Raw genomic sequence first — 22905 nt, 5'->3', positions numbered from 1 at the left:
GGATGCTGTAAACCAGGAGGAGGGTGATGTTTGGAAAATCCCTCAGGTGGCTGGGCCCCTAGTAAGGTCTTGGGCCCCTCTGGCAATATAAATAACTACCCTGACGCTGAACCACTCAATTAGGGCCTGCAATGGTAGGACGAATTTGGATTCCCTCCAAAGAACACTTTTAACAAACCAGGGAGGTAGGCACGCCTCGATTATATTCTAGGAGAATGTAGCTCCTGGCACAGGGTAGTAGATTTCAGAGAGGCTCCCAGGGGAGAGAGTGATCATAATCCATTGATCCTTGACTTTGCCCTCCCCAGTGTCCTAAAGGGCAGTTTCACACTGGAGTCTGTGCCAGCCAGTAGGGCCCTTCTCTCAAACAATAGACGCAGGGTTAGATGGGACAAGCTGGTTACCCATCCAGATCAGGTGGCTGGGCTTTATGCTCGGCTCATCCCAGTACTAGAAGCTGCAGGCGTACTAAAGGTACAACAACTGGCACATGACTCTTATCACAGGCTTGCAGAACTTAAGAGGGCATCATTTACTAGCCTGGCTGAAATTTTAAACCCTCCGGATCTCAGAGGGAGCAGGGCAGGTAGTAAGCCCAGCTGGTACAATAGAGCCTGTAGACTGGCGAAAAGTTAACTCCTTGAGGCTCTGAAACAGAACAATGACAGGGCACTCATAAAGCTCAGGAGAATTGCATATCGCCAACTAATCCACCATGCCAAGATTGAGTGGGGGAACGAGAACTGGGTTAACCTATTATCAGCCCTTGCAGTGAAGGATGCCCGTAAGTTCTGGCAAATTATAACTACCGGTTCGGCCGAACCGGAGTTGGCAGTGGCACCCAACATCGCTGCAGAAGTGTGGGAAGATCATTTCCATACTCTATACGAGGGAGAAAACCCTACCGGGAATTTGCACAGCTGCGGTACAGAGCTTACCTCTGCTCCAGTTATATCCGAGTACGAGTTCACTGAAGGGGAGGTCATGGACGCTATTATTAGACTCCCTGCTGGGAAAGCCCCGGGCCTGGATAAGGTCCCCGGAGATCTTTTCAAACATGAACCCGGGATATGGGCCCCATATTTAACATTGATTTTTAATGGAATTTTAGGGGGCATGGCGGTCCCAAGTACTTGGCTGGGAGCAGAGATAGTCCCTATCTTCAAGAAGGGATCACCTCTGCTCCCAGCCAACTACCGAACGATCAGCCTAATAGATGTCTCACAGAAACTCTTTGCGAGGCTGATTTTAGATCGCCTCGAGGGTTGGATGGAGGAGTTTGATATTTTAAGCCCATATCAGGCAGGCTTTAGAAAGAATGTTTCAACCACGGACCAGATTTTCCGATTAACTATGCTTTTTTGGAAAACGGTTAAAATCAAGGGCGGCTCACTTTATACAGTTTTCGTGGATCTCCGTGCGGCCTTTGATTTGGTCCCACGTAGGAAACTGTGGAGGGTGCTTTCAGATATGGGCATTCCTGCCCCTCTACTGAACATTATAATCCGGCTCCACACAGAGAATTTTGCGAAGGTCAGGTGTGGGAGAAAAGGCAAACTGTCATCTAGCTTCCCCGTTGGCAGAGGGGTGAGGCAGGGGTGCATCCTGGTGCCCACCCTGTTTTGCCTCTTTGTCAACGTGGTAATAGCCCACCTGAATGCGGTCTCTAACAGAGATGCTCCAAGGCTAGCAGGGGTTGAGGTCTCCGCAATTATGTTTGCGGATGGCACCCTATTAATTTCAAAGACCCCTATGGGTATTCAGCGAGTCTTGGACGCCTTTGTAAATTTCTGCCACGAACGGGGGTTGGAAATAAACACTTCCAAAACAAAATGTATGATTTTTAACCCCCCGAAAATAACGCGCCCAAGTCCTGTGATTGGAGGAGCCCCGCTTGAAAGAGTGCAGACGTTTGAGTATCTGGGTCTTACCCTCAATGAGAGTATGAACTGGGCTCAACATCATATAAAATCTCAACTAAAGCTCAGTTAAAAGGCAGGGGGCATCCTCATACATTTAAGTAAAGCCACAGTTAAGCCAGTAGGACCACCGCTAGAAATTTACAAATTGCAGGCAAGAGGGGGTAATCTACGTTGGCGAATTGTGGGGCCATAATTGTGCCCCCGCGATAGTCGCCACCGAAAATAAGTTCCTCAGGCAGTTGGTCTCACTTCCATCTAGTACGCCACTCCTACCTCTAAGGCTTGACCTGGGCCTCAGACCTCTTAATGAAGAATTGGGCCTCAAACCCCTGACCTTTTGGAGGCGACTCTGGGTAACTCCAGAGCTCAATAATTACAGGCAAGAGCTTATGGAGGTTCTAAAACTGCCTAATGCTGGGAAACTCTCCTGGTTAAAATACATAGGACAGGAATTTGAGAGGCTGAGCCTCCCTCTTGTGTGGAGTAACCCGTAGCAAGCTTGTACTAGCATATCACGTAAGCAGCTGGCCAATCTGTACACCGAATACAATTTATCTGCCCGCCTATCAAACTCCCATTTAGGAACCCTGTCCAACACATTTTTAATGACTAAGGATTACTATAAATTGGAGTCTGTTTTGAATGACATCAGGCCTCCTGGTTCTAGGAAACTTTATCTCCAATGGAGACATAGCTCCTTGCCCATTAGAACCCTCACAAGTAAATGGTGCCCCCCTACCCCAAAATACTGCCCAGGCTGCTCTGCGGAGCTAGAAACTGAATTGCATGTTGTTTTTTTTCTCTGCATACCAGATCCCAAGAAAAAAGTGGATAGTTCCAATCTGTAAAAATTTGGGGATCAGACAGTGCCATGAAGCATTTTGAATACTAAAGACTGAACTTTCGCCCCTAATCGTCTTTGCTGTTACAAAATTTTAGCAGCAATGTGGTTCATGAGACGGAACTACCTGAATGCTCAGCCTATTGGAAGCGGGTAGACACATGTATATAGCCTTGGGGAGTTGAATTATAATTATATACGGGCCGGGTTCTATGATGATTATGTTTTAATTGTTTTTATTGATTTTTATCTCACTGTGATGCTATAGCTCAATGAATTCGATTTGTTGGTTGTTTGTAAGGTAATGAATTGATTTAAAGTGTTCTAAATTCTATTGTCGAATGTAATGTGATTTCTTTTATGACAATATTGTCGAAATAAAGATGATAAAGCTAGAGTAAGAAGGCGGGGGTACTTTATGTCACATATTGAGCCAGAAGAATTTCGTGACCTCCACCACCAATGCACATGCTGTTCCGGCTTGTTTCTGAGAATTTTCAAACCTTTCATCCCAGTCAGCGAGATGCTGTCCGTGGCTTCAGGCAAACTTGTTGGTTGATTATCTATAATGACGTATCTACCACGGGAGGGGCATTCATTATGGGACTGTGGAAACCAAAAGTAACTGCATGGTAAAAAAAAAACACTTTCCATAATAGGAATCCGATTTTTTTTATAGCTAAAGTAACTTAAAAAAAATTGTGTGTGTTGTAATTCTTTATTAACAGATATCAAAGGTACATGACACGAAAAGGCTTCATTCTTCAAACATGTACAGTTGCTGCACACAGTGATAACATGGATGATGTGTTAAAAAATAAATAAGATTAAAGTGGATCATGAGTCAAAGCTATTGTGCAAGGTTAATCCTAGGGAAAATAAGTGAACCGGAGTGGCCCAGTTTCCAAGTGTAAAGGGACCACAGAAGCAACTTCCAGACAGACTGTAGACAATAAAAACGTAGACGCTTTCAGTAACTGCTCGCATTTACTGCCTAGAAAAGGACAGGAACGGGACGCGATTTATTTGCGGTTGTCAGCATTCGTCACACAGCCTCCATAATTGCTGCTTAGAGCAGCGCCAAAAACGAACACCTATTAGAGGGCCTCATGGGGCGGGGGAGGGGTGCTGCAGGTGGGTCTTGGAATACCAACGCTTGTCTCAGCTGCAGCTGCAATGTTAACAATTCTGAGTGCTCAGTAAAAATGGAATAACCTTGAGCAACTGATATGTGGAGCATATTTAAATGCAGTGAAGAAGCTTTATTTTCTGCATCACTGTGCCCGCGCCTCTCGTGGAATGGGTTCGCTCTAAACCTAAAAGCATTTTCAGTGAGTCATTAAACCAGTGCCTGGTGCTACCTGCTAGGTAATTTTAGGATACCGCCAAATTAGAGAAGCGTGTAATGCGTTTCCCTCCTCCCACTTGCACTCCTTGGCAGCCACATCGTGTAATTTTCTCCAACTGAAAGGTGTGTTCTGCAGCTATTGCAGGGAATGGACGCCTTGAACATCTAAAATAAATATTGTAATTTAGGATGCTAATAACAGAAATCAACGTAATCATAAGTGTATTTCAAATAGGAAGGTTGGTTCTTGAGCGATATCTATATTACACATCTGTATACCTTTTGTAGAGGGCACCTGGGACTTATTTTGAAACGTGTGCAAAAATAACATATTTTTACTTGAATCAAGTAGCAAAATAGAGTAGGGTGGCATTATTGTGTAGGATATTTCATCTCAGGCAACAGACCCTTAATGCTACTTGTTGTTTCAGCACAAGATAATGTCCATGTCATAAGGCCAAAACGAATGTTTTCAGTACAGATTTGCAAAACCAAAAAGTACAAGGCCACAAAGTCCACTCATGAGTAAAACAATTTTATGTTCTGGTTCCTTTCAGTACTTCATCAGAACGGCATCAAAGCCAAAATCAAACCACCTTCTGAAATTTTAGGTAAAATGTAATCATATTTCCACTCACTTCTTTCTCATGCTTGAGATATACCCAACCCACTGGAAGCATGTACTGGACTGCATTTTATCTGATTTGTTATCTTTATTTAGGTGTTTTATCGGATAAGCGTTAAAAGTATAGATTTAAATTTCATCTGCGATTTTATTGATAGGTGCAACGTTTTCACAACTTCATAAACCTTTTGTCAATAAAAAAAACCAACTCATTCTCTGAAAACACAAGACGCTTCTACTGCTCCCGTTCTAATAGAGAGGGTGAGAGAAATTCTAACATAGATACGATTGCTGAATGTAGATAAGGATGTATCCTGACGGCTAGAGCAGTCGACATTAAAACTGGGGCACCGGGTTCGAGTCTCAACAACATCTAGGTCGACAAATGCAAAACTGTAAAAGAAAATAATAGATCGACTTTGACAGACATCTCATCTGCATGTATTGTATTCATCTTGAGGTGTAATTTGCTGTTACCTAAAATACTCCTAGTATTGGTAAAGTCAAGGCTACCAGTTGTACCCCCAAGACCACTCTTAGGCGTATGTTCACATTTTCTTTTTTTATTTATTAAGTAGAGAATGAGATGGTAGCACATATTTTGACATATTACAGAAATAATAGGTAAAACATATATTTACAGTAAAATCAATAGCAGTAATAAGACAATATATCTTCAGTCAGATTTATCATAGTTCATTATATATCTGGCCGTATTCTTGTCATTAATGTTAAGTCAAAACACTTATTACCATGAGCACCTTTAACAAGTTGTAATGCAGTCTCAAGTTCATATGTATGCTATATCAAAATGCACCAGTTCTCTATGTTTGATGAACTAAGATGAGTCCAATCTAGAGCCATGAACAATTTGGCTACCACAGTATCATTAAAAACAAATAATATGTGCTTATAGGGTATTGCTTTTCTATAGATCTTAGCATTGCTATTGCTCAATGATTTTTGCAGATTAGATGTACAATCACGAGAGGTTTTTTTGCTGCAAACATCACTATTATAAGAAATTGGGTTATTGGTTGAGGGTTGTGAAACGTCTCTAAAGCAACAACCACAGTCCTTGTCAGAGTGAACCACAAAAGTCACTAAATCAGCCTGTACTTAACCCTCTGGTAGCTTAGCACTAAAGCAGTCAACCTTAACTTAGAGGCACTGTGAAAAAGTATTTATGCAGCAAACAAACAGTGATGAAGTAAAAACACAACACAAGAAAATTCCAAACCAATGTAGAAAACATGAGTACATGTTAATATATAAATTGAGACCAAATCGACAAAAGTCAGATCTGTAGTATCAGAGAAATGCAATTTTAAAGTTTTAGGTAGGTATAGTGCCTAACAGCACAATGGTCCAGTTGCCATCACCTTCTTGTGCTAGACCATGGGAAAGTCACAAATTCAGGCCGACCACGATGGAGCATGAGTGGGATACAGAGACAAGGTTAGTGCATCTGAAACATTTACTTTCTCAAAGTTCAGCACAAAGAGACCAGAACTTCAGGATTTTAGCTTTCTTGTAGAGGAATGCAGTATGATGCCAGGCAAGGGACCAGGACCTGGGGCGGCACAACTTTGGGATCAGAGACTCCCTCTAGCAGAGGCAAGCAGAGCTCAGGTTTGTCCGGTTGCAGAAACAGGCAGGTCCAATTAAGCAGTTCAGTTGGGCAGTTGCAAGGAGTACTCTGGAGTGATGTTGTCCCTGTAGCTCTGAACAGGAGGTCAACCACTGACCCCTGGAGACACTCAGGTAACCTGGGAGGAAAGGAGAAGGAATATCTACATTAACAGAGCGCAGGAGAGGCCTCAATCAGCAGGCCATTCCTCTGGGGTACAAGGCAGGCCTCAAGCAGCAAGGTAGTGCTTTGGGGAACAAGGTAGGTCTAAAGCAGCAGGACAGTCCTCTAGGTAACGTGGCAGACCTCTAGCAGCAAGGCAATCCTTATGTTGTAATGTCACTAGGTCCAAGATTGTACTGTACAGTGGCTCAGGTGGTCCAATATTTATACATGGTGGCATCCATTGAAGTGCAGGAATTTTCGAGGCTACCCCTACATCTGGTTCTGGAAAATTCTTCCATTCCCCTGCCAAGGCTCCAAAAGTCTGGGGTGACAAAATACTAGTGTCAAGTTCCTTTGTGTATGCTAGAGGCAAGCCCTTTTAAATGCAAATGGGGCAGGGAACAGCTCTGCCCCAACCATTCTGGCAGGATGATCCACCCTGCCCTAGGTAGTCCCTATTGTTCAGTGTCTGGGCCAAATATGCATTCTTAATGGGGAGGCGTTAAAAACTCCTACAAGGCCATTTAAGCATTTGGATAGGAAAATGGCAACTTTTAAAAAGTGGATTTTCAAAACTTTAAACAAGAATTGAAGTTTACCATTAGAAATGATTTTATATTAAAATTCATTTTAGACCAAACATAACATTTCTGCCTGTTCCTCGTCCAATGTGAGCACTTATAAAATTTAATAAGGTAACCCAATGTTATCCTATCAGAGAGGTAGACCTTAAACCGAATGTAGGTCTTTTTCTCTGCTGGGACATGTATGCCTTAAAGGCACATATTTCACTTTTTAAATATAGTGAACTCTGCTCTACGGTCTGTTTAGAGCCTACCTTAGGGGTGCCTTATAATGTATTAAAAAGGAATGTTTAAGCCTGGCAAAAGGTATATTTTGACAGGTCCAATCAACAGTTCAAAACTGTACTATGGGCCGCAATGGCAGACCTGAGAAATGTTTTAAGGGCCTACTTTAGTGGGTGTCTTACTGAGTGCTTCAGGACCACTAGTGGCATTTTATTTACAGGTTCTGCGAACTCGCAGTATCACTTTACTAGGGACTTACAAGTAAATGAAATGTGCCAATTTGGTGTACGCCAATTTTACCATGTTTAGAGGGGTAGGAGCAAGCACTTTAGCCCTTGTTAGCAGTAGTAAACGGCATAGAGTCCTGAAAGCCAAAAAAAGAACAAATTCAGCAAAACAGGAGGGGGACAGGCAAAGAGTTTGGGAAAGTATCACCCACAGGTATCAGGTCCAACACAAAGCACTTTCAAAATAAACACTTGAGTTAAAACATGCGGAGAGCTATTTGACAAGCGAAAGAAGGGGAGGCACTGTATATAGTTCAATTATAGTAATTTCCCATTTCTTCTTCAGATTTTGAGATAAAAATCTACATTAGCACCGGCATTAATTTTTAATGTAATTTTATTTCATCAGTAACCATCAGATTATAATCAGTGTCAATCTGGGTTAATGGATTCGAGGGTATTACCAGTGCTGAGGAACAGTGGCAGAGTAACAATCCATTTAGACAAGGGAGGAGGTGTAGATCGTTGGAAACTTATAAAGGAGAAGTACAGCTGGATTCGAAAGGGAAACATGAAGTAAGGTTGTCCAGATGACAGACTGCTTGGGAGGCAACAGCAGACTGCAGTAGAAGTGCAACCAGGAGAGGGCCAGTGTGGGCCAAACTGCAGAGAGAAAACTTGCATTTTAGAAATGCAATGGATTTAAGTAAAGAGCAAACATGTTGATTTTCTGGTGTCAGAACAGTCCTCTTTATAGCGTTGGAATGTATGTAATGACTTTAAGCAAAAGGTGGGGGAGTCAATGAATTAACAGGGAAAGCCGAGCCAATGTTCTGGCTTTGTTCCAAGAGCCCATGCATGAGCCAAGTCCTGAAAATGTTTCCATGTAAATTATGCAACAAACCTTTTGTAAAAAATAACAGAATCACTTCCTTTTTTTTGATAAGTGTATTTCTTTAACATGCTGAAGCTTTGACATTACTGCACTGAGTGTTTTTCATTAAAAGTCATGGTTTTAAATGGGTTCTTAGAACCGTTCTAGCCCCTGCCCTGGTGATAATACTCATATATTTGAAGATACATTCATATGTGATGATGAAGAAAAAGGAGGATGGAAAAAAGGTATTTGTTAATGGGTGTTTAGATATAATGTCAGCAAAATAATGTTGTGATACAAAAATATACTGTCAAGAATATGAGGACATCAAAAATGTCATGTACATGAATATTGAAGGTAAAAATAGTGTTTTCAGTGTTGTTTTTATTATTGTTGTAAACAATATTTATGTAGAAAATATCGTTTGTAAGTGTTAAATATTCTGTAATGTACTGTTGTGTGTTTGATTGTATGTGTTTATTGTTATTTTTGTTTTTACTTAGATATTCTTTACTTGAAATTGTTGAAATTTTTATTTTCAGTTGTAGTAATCAATATGATTAATTATTGAATTTTTCTTTAGTAGCAGGATATTGTTTTTTTAAGGTATAAGGATGGTGAGAATAAAAAATAGATTTTTATATTTAAATTGTAAAGTAATACGTTTAAATGTATGCAATTTAATAATTTAATATGTTAAAAAAACATGATATCCATATTTTAATATATTTTAATTCTATGTTAATTAAGATGTGTTTCAAGGGTATTATTTTTTTTAAATGAGAAACTATTCAATAGTATAAGGTATTAAAACATATAAAAAATTTAAATTAAGTAGAATATTTAGAAATATGTTGACTTGAAATTGAAGAAACAACACAGTTTCAAAAAAGATTTAACGTTCCATAATTTTAAGTTTGATAAGAAACAGAATATCAATTTTTAGTTAAATAGTTTTTAATGTTTTAAATGCAAAATGTATATATTATTTTTTAAATGTATGATTGATAATTTTGTATTAGGAATGTATTTTTGTGTTTAAAGTTTATGAATGGAAGAAAATATTTTGAAACAGATATTATTTTTTAATCAAAATTAAAATATTAATTGTATAATTTAAAATATAAATATGTAAATAAACGTTTGTAATTCTGATTAGTGTTTTTTAGACAACAGTATTGCTTGTGTATATAATATTTAAATTTTGTAATATGTTATGTAAAATGTTTTATTTTGAAGTGGATATTGTAAATTTCAACTCCTCATTATCCAACACATTTCCCCAATATGGTTAACTTGGAGTGAGAATAGTAAATGCCACCCCATTAGTGTAGAATAACTTCCAAAAGTTGGTTTAGATTGGAGTGGGAATAGTAAATGTTACCCCTTTAGTGTCCAACACCTTTCATAAAAGTTATTAAGATTGCAAAGGTTATAGTAAATATCACTCCTTTAGTGTACAACGCCTTCCTCAAATTGGTTCAGATAGTTTTGGGAATAGTAAATGTCACCCCTTTATTGCCCAAAACCTTCTCCCAATATGGTTAGATTGGAGTGGGAATAGTAAATGCCCCCCCTTACCATCCAACACCTTCCCCACACTTTTTTATATTGGAGTGAGAATAGTAAAGTCACCCCTTTAGTGCCCAGCACCTTCCCCCAAAATGGTTAGATTAGAGTGGGAATAGTAAATGGCATCTATTTAGTGTCCAGTACCTTCTACAAATTGGTTTAGATTGGAGTGGGAATAGTAAATGTCACCCCTTTAGTACCCAGCACCTTCCCCAAATTGGATGACATTGGAGTAGGAATAGTAAATGTCACCCGTAAATTGGTTTAGATTAGAATGGGAATAGTAAATATTACCCCTTCACTGTCAATACCCTCCCCAAATTGGTTGAGATTGGGGTGGGAATAGTAACGTCACCCCTTTACTGCCCAACACCTTCCCTCAATATGGTTAAATTGGAATTGGAGTAGTGGATCTCACCCATTTCGTTTCCAACACCTTCTCCAAATTGGTCAAGTTTGGATTTGGTATAATAAATGTCATTCCTTTAGTGTCCAACACCTTCCCGAAATTGGTTTGGATTGTAGTGGGAACAGTATCTGTCACTGCTTTAGCATCCAAAACCTTCCCCATATTAGTATAGGTTGGTGGGGGGAATAATTAATGTGAGTCCCTTAGTGATCAACACCTTCCCTCAATATGTTTAGGTTGAAGTGGGAATAGTAAATGTCACCCCTTTAGTGTACAACATCTTCCCTAAATTGGTTTAGATAGGAGTGGGAGAAGTAAATGTTACCCCCTTAGTGTCCAACACCTTTTTGAAATTGCTTTATATTGGAGTGTGAATAGTAAATGTCACCCCTTTGTTGTCCAACCCCTTCCCATTAATATGGTTAGATTAGAGTGGAAATAGTAAATATCACCCCATTAGTGTCCAACACCTTACCTAATTCGTTTAGATTATAGTGGGGATAGTAAATGTCACCCCTTTAGTGTCGAGCAACTTCCCCAAATTGGTTGAGATTGGAGTAGTAATAGTAAATGTCATCCGTTTAGTGACCAACACCTTCCCCAAATTGGTTGGGAATAGTAAATATCTCCCCTCAGTGTTCAACATCCTCCCCAAAGTGGTTTATGTTTAGATTGGAGTGGGGATAGTAAATGTCACCAATTTAGAGGCAATCAACTTCCCCCAATATGGTTAGATTGAAGTGGAAATAGTAAATATCGCCCCTTTGGTGTCCAACACCTTCCCCAAATTGGTGCAGATTGGAGTAGGGATAGCAGATGTCACCCTCTTTAGTGTCCAATACCTTCCTCAAATTGGTTTAGTTTCAAGTAGTAATAGTAAATGTCACCCGTTTAAGGTCCAATGCCTTTCCCAAATTGGTTTAGATTGGAATGGGGACAGTAAATGCCCCTCCTTTAGCGTCCAACACCTTCCCCAAATTGGTTTAGATTGGAGGGGGAGTAGTAAATATCATCCCTTTACTGTTATTGGTTTAGGTTAGCGTGCGACTTGCTTCAATATGGTTGTGTGGTTGGACTGGGAATAGTAAATGCCACCCATCTGGTGTCAAACTCCTTAACCAAATTTTTTTAAATGTGATTCGGAATAGAAAATATCACCCTTTTAGTTTCCAACACCTTCCCCAAATGTTAAATAATAAAGACATGTCACACATTTTTCCATGTTTATTTTTTTCACTTTTTTTTATTATTTTATAGTTTTACATTTTAATCAAATCCACTGTAAATAAAAATAAGAAAGATTATAAAGATAAGTTAGTGAAACTTTTTAAAATATGTTTTTAATAAGACATCAGGTATATACACTTATATGTTGTACATTGTCAACTCTTATTTTTCAGTGTTAATAATTCTTTAATATTTCTTAATTTCTTTGTATACATATTTCAACACTATTTCAACATGTGTTTTACTACTTTAATAAAGAAATATATATATTTTATACCAATATTTAGTCTGTACCTTGCAATTTTTGTATAATTTGTAATAACATTGTTTGATATGTTTTACATGTATCCTAACTGATAGTTTTTTCTGTCAGTCGCTTTTTATTTGCCTTCTGGATAATCAGACAGAAGCTTTTATTATAGATTGCACCGTATTATTAATTGTCTCGTAAAATATGCACTTTATGTCTTGAGTACTTTAGAAACGCTCCCCTTATTTCTTTGGTGACATGCAGGCTGCATGCTTCTTAGCAGGATGCATGCCCCACAGCTGTTTCTTAATGTAGTCTGATGTTTGCTTGGCTGTCCATCTCTCGTGCCCTTTTTTAATTAGCTATTTGAAAATGTATCTGTTTTTATATTATTAAACTGTAAATTGACAATGTTTTCTACCTTTTGTATACTTTGATGGTTTGTACAAGCAAACCGAATAAAGTTATTTGACTGATTTGACTGATGTTTTACATGTTTAACAATTTTTTACATATAAAAAATATTTATTCAACATTTTTCCAATAGTCCCCAGTTATTTTTTATCATTTCATAGCCATCTTGTTTTTTACTGCTTACTTCTATATTGTAATTTTGTCAATTTTCCCAGAACCAGGTTGTGGTAAGGTGGTGCTGTTCATTGGAACAGGTAAGTACTTTTTCAAGGTTTGTTCCCATGAGGCACAGAGTTAAGACTCATTTACATATAGCTGTGTCTGGACTGGGATGGCAAAGTGAGCTAGGAGAGAGGTTTAAAAGTTAGTTATGGTGTTGTTTGTGTTTTTTTTGTATATTTAGATACATTGTTGTTTATTTTTTTCACTAGTTTGTCATGTTGCATTATTGTACACTGCTTTAATAATGTATCACTCTGCTACGTTAAATTGTGTGAAGTTAGCCATATTTTGATGAGTAACTGGAATGTATATGTATTTTTAAGGTTGGTTTCTTTAATTTGCTTTACAGGTTTTTGTCTACGAACGCATCCTATAGGCATTTGGAGTTTATGTTTAGTTTTTTAAAGGAAATCATTTTTGGTTTATAATAAATCAATGGTTTTTACTTTCATTTTCTTTTTATCCCATGTTTTGGGGCTGTCCTTTTATTTAAAATGATTTTTCCAGTTTTATATGGAAACTAGATTCTTTGTATTGCTTCTAGGGGTTCTGATATATTTTTGTACCTTTTGGGGGGAATTTTGAAATCATTTATGTCACTTTTTTGGGATTATTATTTTTTATGATGTGGAAACAGAGCAAGATCTACGGCTACAGAACAGTACGTTTTATTTCTTTCATTTATTTTGTGTGGGAAATGTGATATAATATTTATGTCAAATTTATGTGATTGTTATGTAGAATCTTTTGGATTATGTGTCGTAATTTTTATTTGATCGATTGAGTTTGATTTGAACTATTTTGGCTTGTGATGGTTACATTAAAAAATATATATATTTATTTTAATCATCTCAATCTTTATCAACATTTCAATTTTAAATAATTATTTGACAGATCTAATACAATATTATATTTTATAGTTAGAAAAATAGATTTGTTATGTGGGTTTATAGGTTGTTATCCTTTCTGAGGACTTTGGTAGCCTAACATTTATTTTGTAATATGCTTTTGGCTATGATTTCTAAATAATCTACTCCGTTGTTCTGAATGAAGGCTTTTACTTAAAATTTTACATTCTTTTGGTTTGTTTGCTAAGTTGCGGGCCACCTTGGCTAACATATTGCCCCATTCATAGTTCATGGTAGCTTTGCTCTTTTTATAATGCTTCTAAAAATGTATTTCTGCCTTGTGAGGATTGGAAGGCATCACTCCATCCATCTATTGCATTGTTTGTTTTGGCTACCTGTGCCAAAATCCTGTCATAGATATTCCACCCTGGCATTTAGAATTTAGGTTGGCGCCCAGATCAATGAAGTCTGCAAAACCAAGTGTCTTCGAAATAGTCTATTAGGAGACTTAGGGGCTCATTATGATGGCGGGCGGACATCAGTCTGCCCACCATTGTGGCGGTGCTGGGACCAGGAACCAGGTTATTTTACATTGCGGACAGTGCTGCTGGCTGCAGCACCGTACGCAATGCTAAATGCCATGCTTCGTATTTACCTGCACTGCGTGGCAGGCACCATGCAGTGCCTGCCACACAGTGCAGGGAAGTGCACCCCCTCCAACTCAGCCTCCACCAGTTTTTTTGCAGTGGGATGACCGCCACGAATAGACAGACAGAAAGGAATTCCATAATTTCATAAGGCCACAATGCTGGCCTGTTTTTGGTGCCACAAGTCGGGCAGAAAAGGACCGCCTTGCAGAGCGGTGGTGGACAGACTTTCTGTCCGCCACTGACACATTGGGATTCCCACCACCATCCTTATGCGGCAGTGGGAATATCCTGTGTGATGGTGGAAGGACTGCCACTAATGGCCGGGCGGTGGCAGTCCTTCCGCCAACATAATGACCCACTAAGTTTGTCTTCCTTTTGTTGGGAGAAATGGCTTTCCACTAGTAAAATATAGTGATTGGCTAGCTCTGTAAAAGGGACATAGGCTAGTGCTGTAATTGTTTTTAATTAAAAGGGAAATTGGCTGTTTGTGGAATATTCTACACTTAGGGCCTGATTACGATTATGGGGGTCCCAAACTGTGGTACCCAATCAATCAATCAATCATGCCATTTGTATAGCGCACTACTCACCCGGGAGGGTCTCAAGGCGCTTGGGGGGAGGGGTATGCTACTGCTCGAACAGCCAGGTCTTGAGTTGTTTCCTGAAGGCGAGATGGTCCTGGGTCAGCCGAAGGTGGATGGGGAGGGAGTTCCAAGTCTTGGCAGCCAGGTAAGAGAAGGATCTTCCTCCGGCGGTGGCTCTTCGGATGCGTGGTACGGCTGCGAGGGCGAGGCTGGTGGACCGTAGCTGGCGGGTGGGCGTGTAGAAGGTCAGGCGGTCGTTGAGGTACTTGGGGCCCAGGTCGTGGAGAGACTTGTGTGCGTGGGTGAGGAGCCGGAACGTGATCCTCTTGTCGACGGGGAGCCAGTGCAGGTTCCTCAGGTGGCTGGAGATGTGGCTGCGTCGGGGGACATCCAGGATGAGTCGGGCGGAGGCGTTCTGGATGCGCTGGAGTCTTTTCTGTAGCTTGGCTGTGGTTCCGGCGTAGAGGGCGTTTCCGTAGTCCAGTTGGCTGGTGACGAGTGCCTGGGTGACAGTCTTCCTGGTCTCGGTCGGGATCCAGCGGAAGATCTTGTGAAGCATACGCAGGGTGTTGAAGCACAATGAGGAGACGGCGTTGACTTGTCTGGTCATCGAGAGGGAGGGGTCCAGGATGAAGCCCAGGTTGCGTGCGTGGTCGGTTGGCTTGGGTGCGGTGCCCAGGGCTGGGGGCCACCAGGAGTCGTCCCAGGCGGAGGGCGAAGATCCCAGGATGAGGACTTCCATCTTGTCCGAGTTCAGTTTCAGGCGGCTGTCCTTCATCCACTCGGCGACGTCTTTCATCCCTTCGTGTAGGCAGGTTCTGGTGGTGTTGGGGTCTCTGGTGAGGGAGAGGATCAGCCGGGTGTAGTCAGCGTAAGAGATGATGTTGAGGTTGTGCTGGCGTGCGATGGCTGCGAGAGGTTTCATGTAGATGTTGAAGAGGGTGGGGCTGAGTGAAGATCCTTGCGGGACGCCGCAGATGACTTCGGTGGCCTCGGAGCGAAACGGGGGGAGGCGGACTCTTTGTGTTCTTCCGGCGAGGAACGAGATGATCCACTCCAGTGCCTTCTCTTGGATACCGAAGTTGCTGAGGCGCTGGACTAGGGTGCGGTGGCAGACCGTGTCGAACGCAGCGGAGAGGTCCAGGAGGATGAGGGCCACTGTTTCCCCCTTGTCGAGCAGGGTCCGGATGTCGTCGGTGGCTGCGATGAGGGCGGTCTCGGTGCTGTGGTTGGCTCTGAAGCCGGAATGCGAGGGGTCGAGGGATCCGTTCGTCTCGAGGAAGGCGGTCAGCTGTCTGAGGACGATCTTCTCGATGACTTTAGCAGGAAGAGGGAGGAGCGAGATGGGGCGGAAGTTTTTGAGATCGGTGGGGTTCGCTGTAGGTTTCTTCAGGAGGGCACTGATCTCGGCGTGCTTCCAGCTCTCCGGGAAGGTGGAGGTGTTGAAGGAGGTGTTGATGATGTTCCGGAGTTGGGGTGCGATGGTGGAGTCGGCCTTGTTGAAGACGTGTGTGGGCAGGGGTCGGTCGGTGATCTGGAGTGGATGGTGTTCATCGTGCGGGCTGTGTCTTCGGTGGTCACCGTGGTCTAGGTGCGAAGGGTGGCGGTGGGGGGCGTTGGTTCGACTGTTGGGTGCGTGGGTGGGGCGCCAAAGTTGTTGTGGATGTCGGCGATCTTGCGGTGGAAGAACGCAGAGGTCTTGTGACGGAGTGATGTTGTTGATGCCGGTGCTGGGGTTGGAGAACTCCTTGACGATAGTGAAGAGCTCTTTGCTGTCGTGGGCGTTGTTGTCCAGTCGTTCCTTCAGGGATTTCTTCTTGGTGGTGCGGATGAGCTGGTGGTGCTTGCGGGTAGCGTGTTTGAGGGCGGTCATGTTGTTGGTGGTCCGGTCGAGGAGCCAGGCTTTCTCGAGGGTGCGGCAGGTCTTCTTGGAGTCCTTGAGGTCGTCGGTGAACCAGGATGCCTTCTTGCTTCTGGGTCTGCTGGGAGGGTTCTTTAGTGGCGCGAGGTCGTCGGCGCAGGCGGTCAGCCACTGTGTGAAGTTGCGGGCTGCTTCGTTGGGGTCCGTTGTGTTGGCAGGTGGGCTCTGGCTGAGGGAGGTGGTGAGCTGGTCTGCGGTGATCTTGCTCCAATTCCTGTGAGGTACCTGTTGCGGGTGGTGGTGGGTCATGGATCTTTTGAAGCTGAAGTGGACGCAGCTGTGGTCGGTCCAGTGGAGTCCGGTGGCGTGGCTGAAGGTGATGTACTTGCTGGAAGAGAAGACGGGATCAAGCGTGTGGCTGGCATAGTGGGTGGGGGTGTTGACCAGTTGCTTGAGTCCGAGGTTGGCGAGGTTTTCCAGCAGGGCGGTGGTGTTGCGGTCCTTGTTGTTCTCCAGGTGGAAGTTGAGGTCCCCGAGGAGGATGTAGTCGGTGGAGGGGAGGGCGTGCGGGCTGATGAAGTCTGTGATGTCTTTGCTGAATTGTGTGCGTGTTCCCGGGGGACTGTAGACGAGGGTGCCTCTGAGGGTCGTCTTAGGGTCGGTGTGAATCTGGAAGTGGAGATGTTCGGCTGCGGCGAAGGAGTCGTTGGCGTCGGTCGTGATGCGGATGGTGTTCCTGTGGACGATGGCGATGCCACCTCCGGTCTGGTTGATGCGGTCCCTCCTGATGATCTTGTACCCGTCCGGGATGGCGATGGCGATGTCGGGTGCAGAGGAGGTGTTCATCCAGGTTTCCGTGAGGAAGGCGACGTCCGGTGATGTAGCGTCGAGGAGGTTCCAGAGTTCCACGGCGTGTCTGTGGACGGAGCGGGTGTTGATCAGGATGCACCTGAGGTGGTTGCTGCTGGTGTTTGTCTTGGCAGGTGCGGGGCAGGTTCGGAGGCAGGTGAACTTGCAGGTGCAGCAGGTGAAGGGTCCGTGGGTGCGTCTCGGGGTGGCTCGGCAGCAGGTGGGGTCTGGCCGGCATTGAGTGCGTTGAGAGTGGCGTCGTCGTAGGTCAGTCGGGTCGTCTTGCCTCGGCGGGGAGGGCCAGGGGTCCTGGCGCTGGGCGCGGGCCTGGCGCGGACGGGCGCAGACGGGCTTACCTTTGGTGCACCGTCGGTGCTCAATCGGTGCTCCCGCTGCATGCGTCCGCTGCGCGGTCGCTCTGGGGGCGTCATAAGTAAGGAGCCGGGAGGGAGGAGCAGCTGGGTGGCGGGAGCGGGGCGGCGAATGGAATCACAGGGGGGCGGGGCCGCAGGGAGGCAGCGGCGGGAAATTCCAAGAAGCAGCGGGCAGCGGGAAATTCCCAGGAGCAGCGGGAAATTCCCAGGAGCAGCGGGAAATTCCCAGGAGCAGCTGGCAGCGAGCGAAGGAATCTGCAGGCAGGAGGCGGCAAAGGCAGGCAGGAGCGGCATACGAGGTTGGAATACAGACTACCACAAGCTTGATGAAAGACTGCCACAACTGGCAGGATCCTGACAGTTTGGCAGAGGGAAAAGTGGTGATCAATGGTGGTGGTGCTGAGGCCGGCATCGCTGTGCTGATCATAGCCTGCTTTTCTGCCAACCTTTTCATGGTGGGGACCCCGCTATGAAAAGGTAGGTGGAAAAGCAGGGAAGGAGCACAAACAGGATCACAGGGCCAATTTACCCATAGGGGTTGTGCATGGGGGCACATGTGCTCCCTTCTGCTTGCACTGTCGTATTTGCACTCTGTGACATGCACAACATGGTGCATGGTACACAGTACACCAATGTGCAAGCAGTGCTGCCACAACTGCTGCATGTGCTTCAGGCTGTTTCTATGAGTCAAAGCATACCGCCGCTGTGGCACCACCGATACCACACAGCCAGCCCAACACAGTACTCATAATGCAGTGGTCAGGATGTCAACAGTTTGGCCGTGTTCCCCCGACTGCTGCAATGGCGTTCCCGCAGTCGGACCGCCAATATCGTAATCAGGCCCTAAGTGCAGTTTTTGGGAGGTGTCACCCTATGCTTTGATCTACATAATAGTAAGAGCTTTTTATAACAATGTGGGAGTACACTTTTAGATTGGCTTGACTCATGGCTTGCTAAAAGTGTATGATCATTTTTTGGGGCTAATAGTTATTTGTTTTATGTTGTATATGGTTTAAGAGCTTGTAGTAAGTGCTGCTTCATTTATTTGGTAGTAGGGGGTGCTTAAAGGGATATTTGTGTTTTGATATTCACCATAAAGGGTGAATATCTGAGTGAATGGGTTGGAGCACCTTTTGAAGGTCTCATCCATCATACAGCTTCATTAGGTTGTTTGCTGTGGAAAATATTAGGATTTGTTTCTCATTTTATAAGTTTTCATGTAAAAGGAAAGGTTCCTCATTATATGTAATTGTTACAGGTATGTGTATGTCTTGGTTTCTTCTAGATGCAGTTGGGCTATCTCTGGTGGCTTATTTATGCCATTAAACATTTTAGAGTGGGGTGTAGTGCTTGTAATTTGACACAATAGGGCTATCTCCCATCCAGGTATTTCAGTTGGTATCTGGGAATCTAACCTGCCTTAGTTTTTCTAGAAAACATTTTTCTTTACCCTTTTAATTTTCTTTTCCTATCCTGACAAGTGACGCCAAAAATATAGCACTTGTAATTTGATACAATAGGACATACCTGGACCCTCCACTCCCAAGAGGAAGCAAGTGCACTACTGCACCTTTAAACAATACACGTTAAACAGTACTCCCAAACGACGAGGCGATAAAACAAGACCCAGCACTATCTTAAAGCGAGGCAAGAAAACGAATTCAGGTGCTTTTAAAGTGACACATACATGTTTATTTATTCAATATTTTAGAAAGGCAGGCAAAATATATCAATTAATGCAGACTCCCAAATATCAAGTAACTCAAGTGCAAAACCAGAATAAAATGTAGCAAAGAAACGTAGAAATGATGTACACAAAGTAAGGAACACCTCCCCGATAGATCATGCAACATCCTTGCCAACTCAAGCTAGAGGAGCCCTTCGACAGCCCAGGAAGAAGTTCGATTGGGACCCAAGTTCCGTTTGTTTCACAGCAGTACGTATACTCTGTGAATGAGCTCCTACCCACCCTCCTGAAGACTTCCAGCTTTAATACCTGTACTCAATGTGTGGCAAAGGTTCTAGAAACCTCGCCCTCTTTCTTCTGTTAAAAAAAATGAGCTGACCGTACTGGTCTGTATCAAGGTCAAGACAGAAGCTGCCCAGGGTCCTGCATTTTTACTCCGAGACAGACCGGTACATTCAGCACAGTCCCTGAAAGATACCAAACATGCATCCCACACAACATGTTCCAGTTCACTGATCGGTGAGGAGCGAAAACCAAGAGAAGAGCGAAAACATGCCCTCCCCACTTTGCAGCTACGTGCGAGCACAGAAAATGGAGTCTGTTACCCAAGATGGAATCTGCACAGAAAATTGAGTCAATTATACTAAATGGAGCCAATGGTCAATATGTCATTCTTAATATCAGTACATGGGGCCATGTGGTAGTTGCCCTATTATGTGTTCCGGGACTCTCGGTTGTATATCTTTCAGGATTCTGCTCATGGGTTACTGAGAACTAGACCTTACTTCTCTTATATCCTGCTACATTTCTCTTACTTTTGCCACATTTGGGGGATAGTTGTTGTCTCCTACATGGATTACAACATCACCTTTTGTAATTTGTAATTGCCCTCCATAGTATACATTAGAGTAATATTTAGTACATTTCAGGTTTATAGTTTCAGATGATGCAGTAGGTGTAACCCATGTGATTTAGCATCTGCTTTCCTTTCTGAGAAGTGATACATTTGGCGGCCTCTGTCATTGTATCTGTAAGTACATTACTAGCATAAATATATATTACATTTTAACTTTCAAATATTTGGTATTAACATGTTAAAAATTCAATTTTGTATGCTTACATGTATGTTCTGTTGAGAAGTTTAACACAGTTTTGCAGCTTCTCCATTGAGAGTATTCAAATTTGGAACAGGTGCTTTTTTTCTCTTGAATTAAAACAAAATGCACGTTTAATTTTAAATGGTACTTTGTTGATAGCTTGTAGAGTTTGAGGTTGTTAGGATTATTTTTATTTGCTATTTGTGTGAGATGATAATTTGTTTTTTATTTATACATACTTATTGTCTTATAGGCTTTTGCTGGTGAGTGATAGTTCTTATTTTCTGGTTGCTTATCGGTTTTTAAGTTGTAGATTTTTCATTTAGGAAGTATATGTACAAAGGTAACATTTGGAGAGTGTGTTAATATTTATTTGCTATTTTAAATGTTTAACTTTCATAACAGTTAAGTTTTAGTTTAAATGTAAGTACTACCTACGTGGTTATGTAGCTGAGATGTATATATTTTTTCTTTAATGGTTTGCTGAGAGATGTGGCAGTTGGGATTGCTTGGTTCTTACGATCTGTTAAACAGAATTTAAAAAAATGAAATGAAACGGGGATGGGGTGGTGAGGAGAGGGGCTCATTTTAAGGTTTTCATTAATGTGTACTTTTTAGAATGTTTTATGGACAATTGTCTAAATAAACTTGTTTTCGAACCTTTAAAAAAAAAAAGAATCAAGCAGTTTCCTCATTTTGCAGGTTTTCCGTTTTTGAAGTATTTAGGGCCTCATTATGATGTTGGTAGGAAAGCCTCAGACCACACGTCGGAGGCTTACTGGCCATCATGGTTGGTGTACAGTCTGGCTAGTGAATTTGACTCGGATCCGATGGACTCAAGGAGCCTAGGCATCTGCAAGTTGGAAACCTATCCTAATCCCATATTGGACAGCTTTTCAGCCATCTGGATTATGATGTTGGTTTCCAACAGCCTTTCCATGTCAGCCTTTCTGACATGAAAAGGCTGTCTGAAAGTGTCTTTAGGAACCCCCTGAAGGCCCCCATCCCTCCCCGGCATATGGTGATGGGCCTGGTGGGCACCTAAAGGGCCCCCCTGAAAATCACTGTACGGTGTGGTAGGCACCCTGAGATGCCTGCCCCATGGTTCAGGAATTTTTACAAACTCCAATTTCTCAGTGGGAGCTTGTGCTGAGGGTTGTTTCCACCCACCACACAAGCTCAGTGATGTCATTTGAGATGTCATCAGTGATGTCATGAGTGATGTTACTAACTATGTCATGAGTGATGTAATATGTGACGTCATCAGCAGTGCATTGCGGGTGCGCGAGTTATAGTTAGCTGAACTAACTATAACGGGGGAATTTCAATGGTTTTGTATGAGTGAAATATCCAGCTAACTATAACGTGTGAAACCTATGGTTTTTTTCAGTGAATTTCTAAGGTTTTTTAAATGCTAATTCCTAACTATAACGTTGCTGAAACCTATGGTTTTTTCAGGGAATTTCAAAGGTTTTGTAAATGATAATTTTTAAATGTATTAATTGTTATATTTTTTATACTGATTTACTACATTGTTTTAAAGTATGTATTTTAGATATTTTTTTTTAAATTACATTACATATTTTTTATATAAATTGAAAAAAAGGTTTTTAACAAATATTGACATTTTTATATTTTTTTATTTTATATATTTTTTAATGTATATATAGTTTATATAGCAGGCAATGATATCCTGTGGAAGGAAATTCAAGTTGCTTGTAAGTACGGTTAAAATTACTTTTCAAGAACAGTAGTGGCCTGAAAGATGCAGCACTGAGGTCTCTCCTAATAACAGGTGAGTAAATCGGAATTCGTAGTTCGGCTGATTTTAGAGGAATATTTTAAAGTTCCAAAACTCCACACAGAAGAATTTCCAAGTGAAACCAGTCAATGTTAGCCTATGGTAGGAAATTCAAGTTACTGTAAGTATGGTTAGAATTACTTTTTAGGATCAGTAGTGGGCTGAAAGATGCAGCACTGAGGTCTCTCCTGATAACAGGTGAGTAAATTGGAATTCGTACTTCGGCTTATTTTAGAGGAATTTTTTAAAGTTCCAAAACTCCACACTTAAAAGAATTTCCAAGTGAAACCAGTCACTGTTAGCCTATGGAAGGAAATTCAAGTTACGGTAAGTATGGCTAGAATCACTTTTCAGGGTCAGTACTGGGCTGAAAGATGCAGCACTGAGGTCTCTCCTGATAACAGGTGAGTAAATTGGAATTCGTACTTCGGCTGATTTTAGAGGAATATTTGTACGTTTCAAAAATAAACCACACAATAGATTCCTATGGAAGGAAATGCAAGTTACTGGTGAGTACACTTAGATTTACTTTTCAGGGTCGGTACTGGGCTCAAAGATGCAGCACTGATGTATCTCGTGATAACAGGTGAGTAAATCAGAATTCGGAGTTCGGCTG

The sequence above is a fragment of the Lissotriton helveticus genome, chromosome 3_1 (assembly GCF_964261635.1).
Source record: "Lissotriton helveticus chromosome 3_1, aLisHel1.1, whole genome shotgun sequence".
NCBI classification, from domain to species: domain Eukaryota; kingdom Metazoa; phylum Chordata; class Amphibia; order Caudata; family Salamandridae; genus Lissotriton; species Lissotriton helveticus.
Note: the sequence above shows the minus strand (reverse complement) of the source record.